Here is a 15857-nt window from a genome sequence, read left to right on the forward strand (position 1 = left end):
CTGAGCCTTGAACCTGGGTATGAACCTCTAAACTGGCTTTGAATCTTGGCCAAGATAATTACTTTTTTGATCCCCATTTTTTCTTCTCTGCAACTTTGAGGTAATTTTCCTATCTTACTCAGTTTTGTGAGAAATAAATGAGATTATGCATATAAAATACCCAGTATAGTACATGGCAGAGAGTAGATAAGTTCCCTTTTAGTTTATAGTCATTAAATTGATTCTGAAGTCATCAGCATAATGACTTTTCCTTGGGTCATTTAGCCCACCTGCCAAGCTGTGGCTGCACCTTTGTATCCTCACATAGGTGGTGGAGGTAGATTGTGAAATAGCTTCATTTCTTATTCTCAGCATCTCTTTTTTGAATAGTGGGAAAAACTTGATTTCTTAAAATTTCTAATAAATAGAAATGTATTTTAATATCGATAATCAACACGGAACAGCTCCCCCCACATCTTGCTGACCTGGAGTAATTTTTCTCTCATCCTGGGAATCTTCACCCATTGTATTTGGTCTAAATGTTGATCCTTTCCTGCTGTGTCAGGAAGCTGTAGCTGTCTCTTCATTTCTCACCAGTACCAAAAGCTATTTTGCTCCAGGGGAGCCCATTAGCTCATTTGAATTAAGTTTCCAGACTCAGTCTCAAGGTCATAAGGCCATGGAGCATCAGCAAACTATCTGACTCATTTTTTCTCTGGGAAAGATTTCAACATTTGTTGAATTACATCTGTTTGCACAAAAGGTTCATAAGTATAATTCTTTTTGTCATCTTCCTAACCAGCAACAAAACTGTTCTTTCCTGATTTGAACTTTACTTTTTATTTATCCTTTAATTTTTTTTTATTTTTAAAATTACAGTTTACACTCAATATTATTTTGATTCAGTTTCAGTTGTACGGCAGAGTGGTTAGCCCATCCTATGATTCATTTTTGACTCCTGCTTCCAACACCAGACCCGGACAATGTGACAATGTTTCTGTTCAGTGCTGCCCTTTTCCCCCAACTAACATCAGCTGATTGGTCACCTCAGCCTTGCAGGAAGCAGCACCATAAATAATGCTTCATAAACCCCTCCAAGCAGTCAAGACCATGAATAATTCATCAGCTTGCAGTGGCTCTCTTTACCCCTGATGGTCTCTCCATGGGTTACAAGTGACTAAACTCAGGGGAAGCCCTCTCCCCAGGATAATTAGTCTTCCTTCAGTGCCACTGAATTAGCACTCCTATTTTTATTGTACCCTTGGGTCATAAGGGCTATTAAGTTATAAAACAAGCAAATTATTGCTGAAGGCCTTGGGCAGATTATTCTGAAGCCCCTGCCACTGAATGAATGAGGTTTAAGTCATCAGAGAAGTTTAGTCAGTGGCTTTATGATGGGAGGATGTTTGTTATTTTTAGTTTTCAAAGGTGAAAATAGATTTATACTTCTTTCTGATCATAAAGATTATAAAAATGAGTGCATATCAAACAATACAGAGAATCATAATGAAGACAGCAAAAATAATCTTAAATCCCAAATTCAGGCACTCATTTTGCATTTTTGTGCAATTTAATGCAATCATTAGCATTTTGCTGTTTGTGATCCAGACCTCTTTTTCCTTTTTTCTTTCATTTTACATAAATGGAATCATATTATAAATGCAATTTAACAATCACTGAGAATATCTCTTATGCTCATGTGTATAGATCTATATCGTTTTTATGACTGAGTGCCGCTGGGTTGCATCTGCATACCTGCCTTCATTTAGCCAGTCCCCTGTCGTCAACCACCCAGTTGTTTCCCAATTGTTCCTGCAGTGGACAACCTTAAACACTCGGCATTCCGATCAGCTTATCTCCTTAGGATATATTTCTAAAAGTGGAATTGCTGGGCACACCAGAAGGGTTTGCTTCATATGGTTAAACTGCTCCTCAAAGGTATTGCAATTTACATGTTGCCTAAGGATACCTGAAAGCAGGCCAAAATGTGTGTTTAAAGAAATCCATCGAAGAGAAGGGCTTCCAGGTCCCCAAAACAAGCACACTAGCATGGGTGTCCAGCAACCTATTCCAGGGGTCAACCTGAGAGAATCTCTAGAAGAAGGATCCAGGATGGTGGAATTCAGGGACAAAGAAGGCAAAGCACGAGAAGTCCCGGCAGACGGAAGGCTACCTTGGATGGTGAGAGCAGGAGGCACGTGGCTGTGGCTTGGGGCACAGGGAAGCCAGAAGCTAGAGGGAAATTATTAGGGATTCACTCTCACCTCTTTCCCCACTGCCTTAGGGCAAATCAATGCCTAATTCTCTTAGTGTTAGGCTACTAGTACAAGTGACCGCTTTATTGGGATGACGGGGTTGATGGAAATTTGTGTGGACTAACCATTCTTGGGCATTAACTCCTCACCCCCCCACCCTAGGGACTACTATTTTGCAAACTAGAACTATGCCTTCTCCCCATGCCGCTTCTCCTGAAATAAGTGTTGAAGTGTTGGAAACCTGGCCAGAGAAGTTATCTGTCCGGGTGGCAACAAGTAGGAGTGGTGGTCCCAGCGCAGGGTTCTCTGCAGTGAGACCGGGCTCCTCCCCTCTCTTTGATCTTTGTGGTAGTGACAAAGGCAGGGCCTGGCCTTCGGACCTTCCTCAGTGTGCATGGCCGCAGAGGCCGGCTGTTACCCAGGGGAACGTGAGCTCGCAGGCCAAAATAATTGAATGCCAGAGGAGTACAATTTTCCCAAAAGAGAGATAATACAAAATTAGTTAACATTTACCATCTGAAGCAAAAGTATTGGAACAGATGGGAAGATAATTTAACATAAGTATGAGTAATATACTTAAGGAAATAAGGAAGATATTTGCGATCTTCTAAAATAAAACCAAGTAAAAAAATTAGATTTGAAAGATATAATAGTTGAAAAAAGGGAAACTTTCACTTCCTTTTACAGCAGAACATGGGTATGTATGGTTATGTTCCAAAAAGTTTAAGGAACGGGGAGGGGATGTGCCCTGGGGTAGAGAACCCAGGTGCCACAGTGGCTACTAGTCCTTTTGCTGCTTCCTTGCCGGTCAACTTATACAAGGGGGGACCCAAAAAACCTGGAATTATCTTCTGGAGGGCGGGTCCCTTGTAGTACAGGCTTCCCCCACTAGGTGAGTGTTCTAGGAACTCATCTGTATCAGAGCACCAGCTGGCATTGTTGTGAGAGGCTGAATTTGGCTTCAGTGAATTTTTTCCGAAGACTCTTTCAATGCCTTTGCCCATTTCATGAAGGGTGATTTACAAGCACACTTGCCTACACTGAGCTGAGTGTTTAGCAGTTTTTGACCAAAAAACGCATGAACTCCCTGATCCAACCTCCCTATTCACCTGACTTTGCCCAGAGAGCCTTCTTTTTGCTTCCCTGGATGAAAAAAGTCTTCAAAGAGAAATGTTTGGCTGTTGTGGAAGAGGTGAAACAAAAAAAATGGCCAAAGCACTAAAAGGCGTCAAAATCAGCGAGTTCAAAAACTGTTTTGAGCAGTGGAAAAATGTCTTGACAGGTGTGTTGCATCAAATGGAGAATGCTTTGAAGGTGACTGAAGTTTAAATATGTAAGAATAAATACACATTTTTTAATAAATAAAACTGGTTTATTTGGATCCTCCTTATACACCCCCAACTAGAGGTATTTTTAAGTGAATCAAATGCAGTCTTGGCTAAGTTCAGAGACAAATTGATTTGTCTTATTCTCCTCTCTCTATTGAATTAACTATTAATATCATGCAATTTTACCTTCTTTAGATATGCTTTTTACCTGCATTTGTTTTATATGTTTTATTTCCATTAACTGACTGATAAACAGGATAACACCTATCTTATCTTTTGCTGGTCTTGTTTATTCCATGCAGTCAACTAACATTTATTTGCTGAGTGAGTGTCTGTCAAAATAGGAGCTGGTAAAGATGAAAAGAAAATAAAACATGGCCTTTGCCTTTATGAGATTATAATCTAGAGATGGAGATAAACGCACACCTGAATATATCGTGATGACGTGGTCAAGGTCACACAGCTGGCTACTGGCAAGGTTAGGACTCAAATATGGGATATTTTGACCATTAGACTCTGTTCTTTCCTGGCGAGCAGCGCATTGTGTATGTGACTATTTCATAAAAGATGTGTACATTTATTTATTTCCAGGAACGTGTAACTCAGGAGCAGAAGCCTAAACATGTTTATTGCTTATCTTACCAACTGCAGCTCTCTACGCAGGCTCATAAAGCCCTGTGTTAGCAGTCTTTCAAAGTTATGTGCACACACAGAAAGAGTTATTTCACTGCAGGAGTTTCAGAACCAATGGAGCGACCTTTGAATTCCTGGAACACAAAGTGCTCTAAAAGCCCCTGTACAGTAACAATAACCTGAGTCCAAGGTCATGCACAATTCAGCTGCAAAGTTATAATAAAGTCTTATTATATTCATAGGTTATTCATGGTAGGCGATTTTCTACAGATTGGCAATTGTTAATGTCTTGCAATTTGGGAGGGTTTACTTCTGATTGAAGAAGATAACTCTCCTAGTTTGAGATTGGGGAAAAATTAGGGATTATTGATCCCTGCTGTTTTCTTCTTGCTTCACTTTTATTTGAATTTCCTAAAGTAATTAGCTTCATGGGATATTGCTAGCCTTCACTCTGTACTCCAAACTTTTCAGCATACCCAAGAATATTTGAAACACAAGACAGTCTTATTTCAATGTCATATAAAGTGTAACATGTGGCACTGGTAACATACATTAGATAGCATGTCTGGTTCTCTGTTTTCTCAGGCCCTTCCACACATACTCTCCTCTGGCTGGAGTTGTCTTTTTTCCATTTATCACCCCCTGTGGCTAGCTGTACTCTCATCTTTCAGGTCTCAGTTTAGGTGCTACTACCATCTCAACATTGTTCTTAAGCTTGGTGCCCATTCATTCATTCATTCATTCTCTTATTTCAAGCATTTATGAGCATGTCGCCCGTTATGTGCCAGGTGCCATATACTACTTACTACTATGTGCTTACTACTTACTGCCTATTACTATGTGCTAGAATACTATAAGAGGCAAAAGCAGAAAATATTTTAGCCATTTTGAAGCTTATGGTAAGGAGAGGGAAAAAGACCTTGTGCAAGTGATCGCAACACAAGAAAATGTAAAATTGCAACTGTTAAGGAACCATGAGGAGGAGGTGCTCCATGCTATTAGAAAGGGTTCGACTCTAATTTAGTCAGATTGTATAAGCAGAACTTTCAGGAAGAGGTGAGACCAGTATCTTGTTTTTCAACTTATGGCTATTATGGGTTGCATTGTATTCCCCCAGAATTCATATGTTGAAATTCTACTTCCTACTACCTCATAATGTGACTGACTGTATTTGGAGATGGGACCTTTAAAGAGGTGTTTAAGGTAAAATGAGGCCATATGGGTGAGCCTTAACCCAGTGAGACTGGTGTCCTTATAAGAAGAGATTAGGACACAGATAAAACATAGAAAAATGACCATGTGACAACACAGTGAGAAAGTCAACAACAGAGACCTCAAAGAACTAAACCTGTTGACACCTTGATCTTGGACTTATATCCTCCAGAATAGTGAGAAAATAAATTTTTGTTGTATTAGCCACCCAGTCCATGATATTTTATAATGGCAGGCCCAGATAGCAAATATAGTGGCACTTAGAAATTTTTGTTTTATTTATTTGTTGTTTGATTTGTTTTGTCTGCTTCCTCACTGGCTTAAGAGAATTAAATCTGTCTTTTTCACTGTTGTATTTCAGCATATGGTGCAATGCTGACTGTAATATTTGCTCAATAAATATTTGTTGCATGTTGACAAAAAACACTAAATGTGTATCTATCATATTGTCATTGAGAATTTCTGGTTGACATTGGACAATTTAATTTAATTTAATTTGTTTCTTCGGTTGACACTGGGCTGTAAGTGGTCATTCCTGCCTCTACCTACGGGGAGGCTGCATCCTGCTTGGGGAATGCTGGGGTATGTGCTTCCCTTGGTTATGCTGCCTGAATTTCCTGAAACCCAAAGAAAAGTGCTCACTTCTCACTTTCTTGGAGAGGAAATGTCAGGATAAACCTCTCTTAGGGTGGGTTATTCACTCCTTTCCCAGTTTTGTACATAATGCATTCTAAATTTTCTGATTTGACAAATTCTCTGATTCACCTAACTTTCCGCTAGATCCCAATGGAACTGTGGTGTCCTCACTTCTGCCGGCTCCATCCCCAGGTGGGGCTGTTGCCTGTTCTACTTGTCTCACTTTCTAGGAGGCCATGGGCCACATAAGTGTCTCCAGCTGTCACATTGCTTTCCGCTTGGGGTTTTGCTTACAGTTTTCACGCAGAAGAAGGAAACATTTCTTTCCCCTGGAGAATACTATATTTCCTCCCTTTTCCTTCCGGACATCTTGAGCTAAGCAATATTTTGCGTTCTGAAATCTGCCTGTTATTAGGAGTGTGAATTTGATAATTGTATGTAATCTCTTTAAGCTTAAGTTTTCTTCTCTTCAAAAGGAAGCAATAATTTTGTGAATTAAGAGAGATGTTTTATCTAGCAAACTCCCCCTGCCAAAGATTTTATTTATTTATTTTTAGACAGAGGGGAAGAGAGGGAAACATTATGTGGTTGCCTTTTGCATGCCCTCTACTGGGGACCTGGTCCACAACCCAGGCATGTGTCCTGACTGGGAATCAAACCTGTGACCTTTTGGTTTGTAGGCTGGCACTCAATCCATGGAGCCACACCAGCCAGGGCAGCAAACTCTTAATACGTTTAACAAATGATGATGATATTTTCGGCTGATTTTCTAAAAAAATTTTTGTCATGGAACATTTCAAACATTTCCATACTATGTATAGAGGGTATAATAAAACCCCATGTACCCATCATTCACATGGTTAGTCTTGCTCTACATTCACCTTCATATGATGATATATTTACTGCAGGCAGAAAATTGTTTTGCCTTCTTTAGAAACCCTTTTATCCTATAATTAATCTCAAAGCACATTTGGATTTGAAATTTCTGTGTCTTATTTACTTTATTCTTGAACTTAAAATGTAAAGACAATAAAACTTCATTCATTGAGATAAATTAGAGGAAAAAGGTTGGAATCTAATTTAGTAAATACTTGACAGCTATTTAAAGACAATTGTAGTTTTATTATTTTTAAGGCCTTATAGTAATTCAAATTTAACTGCTGAGAAGCCAAGGTTTTATGGGATCTATTTTGATAACTGTTAGAAAGATATTTAAAGAAATACCTTAATCACTTATAATTAAAAGTTTGCAAAAGGATTGTTTTTCTTAAAAGAGGAAGTTAAATATTTTCCTCAAAATTTATGTTGTAAGGAAACGTTGCCATCGCAACTTGTCAGAAGTACAGCGCCAATGGTGGGTCAAGGTAAAACTGTCCTTCATTCACCTAACAGTTATGCACAGTTATAAGAATTGCTATCACCTACTGAGTACCTACCATGTGTCAGGGCTTGACATACTCTCACTTCATTTAAATTTTCACAACAGTTTCCTCGAGGAATTATCCTGCTTTTACAAACACAGTAAATCAAACTCAGGGAGGTTAAATAACTTGCCCAAGTTTATACAGCTAGGAGGAAGAACTGGAATTTGAATGAGTTCTCACTAACTTCAAAGCCTATGTCCTTTCCTCTATTCCTTGCTTTAATCCGCTAATACAGGCAAACTCACAGGTAGCTATCATCAAATGCAGTGAGAGCTCTGGGAGAGGTAAGTATGAAGTGTTATGGGACCTTTGGAGAAGGCAGAGCAGGGTACCACTAACTGAGACAAGGGGTGCTGGTAAAAGCTTCCCAGAGGGAAGGCCGGTGAGACTTGAAGGATGATTAAAAAAATTAATTTCAAGGCACAAGCAGATTTGGTGCCTGGTAAAGATGGGCCTCCTGGTTCTCTGTGTCATTATATGGTGAAAAGGTTGAGGGAACTCTTCTGGGGCCTCTTTTATTGGGTCTCTAATTCCATTCATGAGGGCTCTCACATCATGACCTAATCGCCTCACAAAGGCCTCACCCAGATACCATCACGTTTGTGATTATTTTTCAACCTACGAACTTTGAGGAACTGCGAACACTCAGTCTAGAGCACCTATACAGAAGTGTGAGGATATTCCAACCAGAACCTGAATCAATGATAGTCCACAGTTTTCAATTTGAATACTAACTTCAATCACTTGTTTGTGGCTCAGGCTTAGAGTGATATGTTGAGAAAGGTTCTGAGATTATATCTGGGACCTGTTACGAGGAGGATTACTGTGATCAATTAGCCAAGTCTTTTCTGGAATGGGAGGTGGGAGGATAGCATGTGAGTCAGACGTGAACTATTTTGTTTTCCATAAAGAGGACGGTCATAGCAAAGATAGAAATTAGTTGCGCTCATTTGTTTTGCATGCTTGTCTTGTTATACCAGAAGTGAGTCCTGGTGAGCACTTCTCTGACTTATTTGTCTTTTCCCCCCAGCAACAAGCACAATCTTTCATCATCTAGTAAGCCTCAGCTTTTGCTGAATAAGTGAGAAGAAAGCTTTTGTTTTCTCTCCTCTGATTTTCTTAAGGTGAGTTCTTTCTCTTCCTTTAGTTTGCACAATCCCAAACGTTGACTTCATCTAGAGAAACGGTTATCCAACCATTCTTAGCGCAGAAACCTGAACCAGAACGAAGTCTCATTCTAATACCAGCTGTGCAAAAACACAGAGAATTCCTGTTTTGGGAAAAGGAGATGGGAGATGGTCCCAAGCCTGGCCATCTTGGGGTCCCCAGCTCTGTTGCTTTTAGAACTGCCAGGAGTCAGAGGAGTGGCTCTCAGTATGGTTTGTAAGCCAGCACAAGTCAGCAGCATCAGCATCACCTGGGAACTCGTTAAGAAAGCAAATCTCCTCGCTACCCTAGATGTACTGAATCAGAATCTTTGGGAATGGGAACAAGCGGCCTGGGTTTTAATTAGCCCTCGGATAATTCTCAGGCACGCAAGTTTGAGAAGCGCTGCATGAATTCGGTCCAGGCATAGTTACGACCTCACCGCGCAGAGAGGACGGCCGCTGGCTCCTGATGAGGCACTTTTTTTTCATTCGTTCACCATAAAAACATTGTCATCCGGTGCTATTAAACCACAGGGTTCGAATGTGCCCGATGGCTAAGAGACGAGTAACTAAATTTGCTCGCAGTGTAAAAATTGGCCAGAGCCACTAGTGTAGGCGCAGGCGCAGGCGCAGTGCTGCACGGGGCGGGCTGAGGAGCTCTGGAAGGAGAACGTGGAAGCAGAAGCAGAACGACCTGCGCTCAGAGCCCCGGCCACTGCTTAGAGAGGTGACTTCGGTGTCTGTGAGCCTCAGTGAGCCGAGTTGCAGCAGGTGAAAGACGCGCTTGTGTTCTCAAAGGGAAGTTACCCTCACGGCATCTAGTTCCTTCCCTGGTAGCCCTTCTGACTAGGTGGGAACTTCTTTCCATAGTACTTTGGTATAAACTTGGTCGCTGTGAAGCCTCCTTAGAGGTCAGTCTAGTGCCAAAAGTGACGAGCATTCTGTTTGAGTTCGGCGAAGACTTGTCGCATTGGAGATGAGAAGTTTCAGGAGGCAGTGATGGAAGTGACAAAGGATATAGGTCCCCAGCCTGGGAAGAATGATGGGCTAGTGCTCCTATTTATACCCACGGTAGCTTTTTCATTCTAGTGGGTCTTCACTCTTGGAAGCTAGAGCCCTGCTGTAGCAGTGGATCCAAGGAGGAAAGACAGACCTTCAGTCTCTACAAGACTCTAGTAAAGCCATAGAAGGAGTAAAACGCATCTGTTTCAGCAGTTGGAGCCCAGCAAGCTGACTTTTGTGGGGGAATTTGCAGATGGTAAATTCAGAGCCAAGGGGGATCTTTGAGTGTGTTTTGTGCTTGAGACCCTGACTCTGCGTACACACCATGGTCTGACTGATGACCACACGGAGCTAGTGGAAACTTTTATGCAGACCGCGTATGGGTGTATTATCAGTTTAAGATTGGGCCAAACCCAGAAATTATGCATTTCAGCATTAACCGCAAAGCTAGCCGTAAGGATATGGAGACCTGGCCTGAAGACAGTTTCAATCTGCTATGACCAGAGACATCGCAGAGCCTGTTCTCTCTATATTGGTTCAGTGAAGATGAGAAATGCCAGGATCTGGTACGGGCGAGAGATGCTGCAGTGTGTCAACAAGCACACCAGCATTAATGCAGGTGGCTCTTCCTCAGTGAATAATATTCAGAATCTAATCCCAAGAGACAAGATGGAAAGTGGTTTTTCTGAAACTCTAAATACACATATCTTCTGTTTTTTGATGACATAGACTTCCTCAATCCTGACAAATATGTATTTAACACAGAGGGTCATCCCCTGCCCATCTGGACTTCAGCTTAAAAAGCTCAGAACAACTCTTCATCATGAGACTTTTCGGACTGAACATTATGTATGGTAGAATTTTTCTTTTTTGAGGATTATAGACTGGCAAGGCAATTGATTATGAATAAACTTAGTCATCCGGTGACTCTTAGCCATGGGATGTGAAGCGCGGTTGGCTACTGTGAGCCAGGCAAGTTTAAACTTTGGACTGAAGATGGCAAGTCCCACGGGACAGCTGGGGCCCGGGGCACCTTGGAAGGCCAGACACTGACGGGTTGTTCAGGGTAGGTGCTTGTTGGCTTTGAATTCATCTTCATGCATTTCTTTAGGTGGTAATTCACGTTTGCTTTGGGGTTTGTTTCTGTGCGTGTGCTTTCTAAATCAGGATCACTGTGGGGAAGAAAAAAGAAAAAAGCCAGTAAATTATTAATTTACAGGAAAAACAAACAAACAAACAAACAAAAATGTACCAATAACACAAAATCCTGCCAAATAGCTTGATTTGTGTTTTCAAGTAGCTCCTTTGGGGGGAAGCTACACTGCTGTTGGGAGAGGCTTACAGCTAGCGACAGAGTTATGGGACTCTGGTAATGGAGGCTAATGGATGAGGCAGAGACAGACTAAATATGCCCGATGGAAGGACATGGCTCCTGTTGAGCTTGGTCAGCTTGTGACTTAAAAAGATACTAAGGAAAAAATAATTGGTAGCAATTCCTGTGACACTTTCCAGTGTCATCCTCACTATTAACTGAGTTACCCTACTGTGCCCAATAAAGATTTCACAGAGCGAAACATGGCAAATTTGTAGACCCAGCAGGTTGTTTATTGGGGCTGCACAGTCTGGCTTCTGCAATGAGCATGGGATGATGGACGATCAACTTTACATTTACCCTCCAGCTGGGCCCTCTCAGCTGTTTGAAAGAGCCAAACCAGGTGACTGACTATGGGCAATAAGTAAAAGGAACAGCCTAAAACCCCATGCAGATTAATAGTGAAAAAAGATGTTTCATAATTATTTTTATTTGGTCAGAGAGACACTGTTTTAGAACAGTAGAGAGGCACTGTAGGATAATGAATAGGGCCCATATTCTGGAGTTGGTGAGACCTGCTGTGATAGTCTGAATTATTGTTCTGAAAATATTCCTCCCCCATTGCCTTGTAGGGTGGTACACTTGCCTTCTACAGTGATATTGAGCTTAGCCATGTGACCTGCTATGGGATTTTAGCAAATGTGGTGGGAGCAGAGGCTTGCAATGTGCAGGCGTGGTTGGGCCTGCCTCTTTGTGCTTTGGTTGTCCATCCCAGGAACGACATGGCCCTGGTAGCAGCTCTCCTTTCAGCCTGGGATCCAGAGAAACGTGGAGCAGACCTGCAATTTGCAGTCTGAAGTAGAGCCACCCAGCTGAGGAGGGTTTATCAGCTGAATCACAGCTGACCTGCAGATTCCTGAGCATGAAGATAAATGTTACTGAATGTGGGAGTGGTTTGTTATGTAGCTGGCATAGACACTTGGGTACAAATATGCCTTCTGCTACCATCTAGTTATATACTTCTGATAACATACCACTTTCTTTAGGCCTTAATTTCCTTATCTGCAAAATGGGCAGTATAATAATTACCACACAGATAAGCATTAAATGAAATAATACATGTAAGCGGGTTTCTTTATACATTTTACTCAATAAACATTATTAGTTTAAAGCTCTACGCATAATAACAATGCTAGCTACAATTTATTGAGCGCTTACTACTCTGTGCCTGGAGTTAATGCAGATGTGTTGTTTATTTGATTGCTACTTTAATTAATATTCCTTACAAGTCCAAGAGATAGTTATTCATATTTTATTATTACTTTAATATATTAATATTCTAAATATACATTGCACTGATGTTATCAATATAAAGTGTTAATATAACTAATATTATTATATTAATATAATACTCCCATTTTACAAATGAATGCTCAGAGAGGTTAAGTAACTTGCACAAAATTTCACAGATAGTCAGTGGCAGAGCTGGATTATTTTCCTCACCTGCTTCACCCTTTGGCTTTTGTTCTTTGCACTGTTAGACTGCTTCACCCATGTCTCTGACTACAACTAATGTCAGTATAGTACCCCATGATTAATGAAGCAGTTTTATATTATCACATAGGATCCTTCCAATAACAAAGTTGGACATACAGCAATGTCACCCTCGAGATTATTTTTTCTTTTCTCTGGGTGCCAGGAAATCACATTGGAATCAGCAGGCAGATCCCTGTCATTCAGTAGGATAGGTGTGGTCACCTTAACATCACTAAGGGAACATCCTTTTAGAAGGGTAAATGCTTTGAGGACCACTGAGGCTAGCTTTTCTTGGAATACTTTATTGAATCTCTGAGTCTCCACTCTTAAAAGTGTAGACAATCAGCCTCATATTCTGAAGGCAGAGGCTATAACTATGCTCTTTTAGTTTTGTTGGCATCAAAAGAAAAACAGAAACATCCCTACTCTGGAAAGAAGGTAGATGGGTTGTTCTGGATCTGAGAGGCTGAGGATAAAGAGCCAAGGGTGATCCAGTCAGTCCTCCTGGGCTACATGGTTCCCTGGAGAGCTGTGGTATATGGCAACTACAAGTCTAGGCCAGTAGGTCTGTAACTGGCAGAAGTCTAACTTTTGGGCTTTGTTGGCTGAGCCTATTCCTAAAGGGATGGAAACTTACCTCTCTAGAAGAATCCCTGCAGGCTGTGCAGGAATCTGGAGCAGTGAAATGTTACAACTCCAGCCCTGGCTGGTGTGGCTCAGTGGATCGAGCACCAGTCTGTGAACAAAAGGGTCACTGGTTCGATTCCCAGTCAGGGCACATGCTTAGGTTGCAGGCCAGGTCCCCAGTAGGGGGTGCGCAAGAGGCAACCACACATTGATGTTTCTCTCCCTCTCTTTCTCCATCCCTTCCTCTGTCTAAAAATAAATAAAACCTTAAAAAAAAAAAAAAGGAACCAGCTCCAACACAGAAACTATAGCAGGCCTGTGGGCTGATCACACTATATTTTCCCTACCCCTGGGTAAGAAAAATCCATTTATGGGAATGAAGAACTTCAGGAGGGAGATACTGGCTTTATTGCTAACACAGCTAATAGAAATGATGTGACAGTACTTGCATCCCCAGAGCTGGTAGCTAAATATACCTGTTTTGTATATTTGGGGAAACCAACTTGGATACATGCCCAGGGACTTACAGTTAAGAAGTGACAGCCAGAACTTAGACTGTGGCTTTTTGATTGTGCTTCTATCATCTCTTGCCTGGTTCCCTCAAACTGTCCACGTGAAAGAGTCCAGTACTTAGAGTTGTTGCTCTACATACATAAGACATTTATAATGTACAAGTTTAACAAGGTTTAGGCATAGAGGAAATGGAAGAAATTTCACAAGCCAACTTCAAAGGGAATATTGGATACCTCTTTGTATAAATAGGGTTTATTTTTCACTTTGCAGTGTTCTTTTTTTCACTGGCCATTCTGCCTCACTTGGTCCTTATCTACACCATTTCCATAGGTCCTACCTACCATCTCTGTCCCTTCTTTTACCTCTTCGTTTCTCTTAACAACAAGAAACAAATTTGTTTTACTATCTCATGGTCTTCCTCTTTGTTCTCTTGGTGCTTACTTACACCCATGTCCCCAAGATTTCATCTTGTACCCCAAAGACTTATTAAGGTATTTTGCCAATGAAGTCAGCTTTCTCTTTATGAGAAATTGTTACCAATTTTAATGCAATTCATTCATGCATCAAATAGTGCATACATTTTCCTTATTGAGGAATTTCAATGTGCCATGCAGTGTTGTAGGTGCTGGGAATACACCAGTGAGTGAAACAAATTTTATGCTTTTTTGAAGAGAAATAAGCAAGAGCACTTTGGCAGGTAAGGTGGTGAAATACTATAAAGGAAAAAGTAAAATGTGGTAAGGGAGTAAGGAGTCTTGAGGGAGAGTAGTTGTTTTATATGGAGTGTTCTTTATAAACTGACATGTCAGGAGGAAGTAAGGAAATGAACCATACTGATAACTTAGAGAAGAGTCTTCCAGGAAGAGGAAACATCAAGAGCAGAGGCCCTGAGATAGAAGTCCACTTAGTTGTTCCCAGAAAGAGCAAAGAGCCCCATGTTCCTGTAGCAAAGTGAATGACTAGGAGTGGGGCGGGGTGACTGGTGTAGTGTATATAATAAATAGCCTTTATGGGACATTGGAAGGAATTTTGGTCTTATTTTGAGTGGAATGGGAAGCCATTGGAAGGTTTAGAACAGAGGAGTGAGCTGATCTGATTTATGTATATAAAGGATCTCTTTGGTTGCTGTCTTGAGAATGGATGCTAAGGAGCCAAAGGCAGAACCAGGGAGATAAATTGGGAGGCAATTATGATAGTCCAGGTGAGGGCTGAAGGGGGTTGGCCCAGGGATGTTGTGGCAGTGATAATTGTAGGAAGTGGCTGGATGCTGTATACATTTTGGATGGAGTGCTGGCATAATTTGCTACTTATTTTTATCATTAAAAAAGAAGGGATAAAGATATCCCAAATTTTGGAATGACCATCTTGAAGGATGGGAAGATTCTGGAAGGTGCATGCTTGGTAGAGAAAGATAAGCTTGGTTTTGGACATGTTTAGTCTATAGACATCAACAGATAGATGCCAATCAGGGAGTGGAAGAGTTTAGGCTCAGGTTCAGTGGGGAGGTAGGCCTAAGCTAGATATATAAAATATTATTATAAGATATACATATTAGATATATAGATAACTTTTAAAACCATGAAGTTAGGTGACATCATCCAAAGAGTGGGTATGGGTAGAGAAGAGTATGAAGCTTGAGGGTAAGGGAGGTGAGGAAGCCAGCAAGGGTGTAGCCTCTTATCTGCACTACATACCTACTTAAAAAAAAAGTCAGTCATATATGCAAGATGAATGTATTATTCAGTCTACAGATTCTTGGTGCATACATGCATTAGTAGAACTTTTATAGTAACTGTAGGTACATAGTAGATAGTAAATAAGTTGAATGAAGAGCAAACCAAGAAATGAATGAATCACTTTATCACCTCTCCCACACCGAGGCCCGCAGTTGGTCTGTATATGATTTGGGGGTGTTTATTACCCATTTGACTGTGCACTAGAGTGTACCCCAAATTATGTGAGGAGAATACTCTCCTGCCACATGCAGTTCCTTATCCCACCTCTCTGTGGACATGGGGTAATCTGTTCAAGCAGATCTGGGCATCAAGAGTCTACTTAGAACTAGTTATATTGCCACTTTGGGCAAATGCTGATACAAATCATTCAACCCATAAATAGAGAAGGAAGTTTTTTGCAGGGGGTGCTTAGGGAATTGAACTCTTTTGCTGACAGCCCTGCAGCCCTGCAGCCTGCCCAAGGAGAAGCAAATAGGCAAAAGAGCAGGTTCACTCCTGACCTCCAAGAAATGGCTT

This window comes from Pteronotus mesoamericanus, unplaced genomic scaffold, assembly GCF_021234165.1.
Source record: "Pteronotus mesoamericanus isolate MK-2021 breed Mesoamerican mustached bat unplaced genomic scaffold, CSHL_Meso_final contig_90, whole genome shotgun sequence".
Taxonomy (NCBI): Eukaryota; Metazoa; Chordata; class Mammalia; order Chiroptera; family Mormoopidae; genus Pteronotus; species Pteronotus mesoamericanus.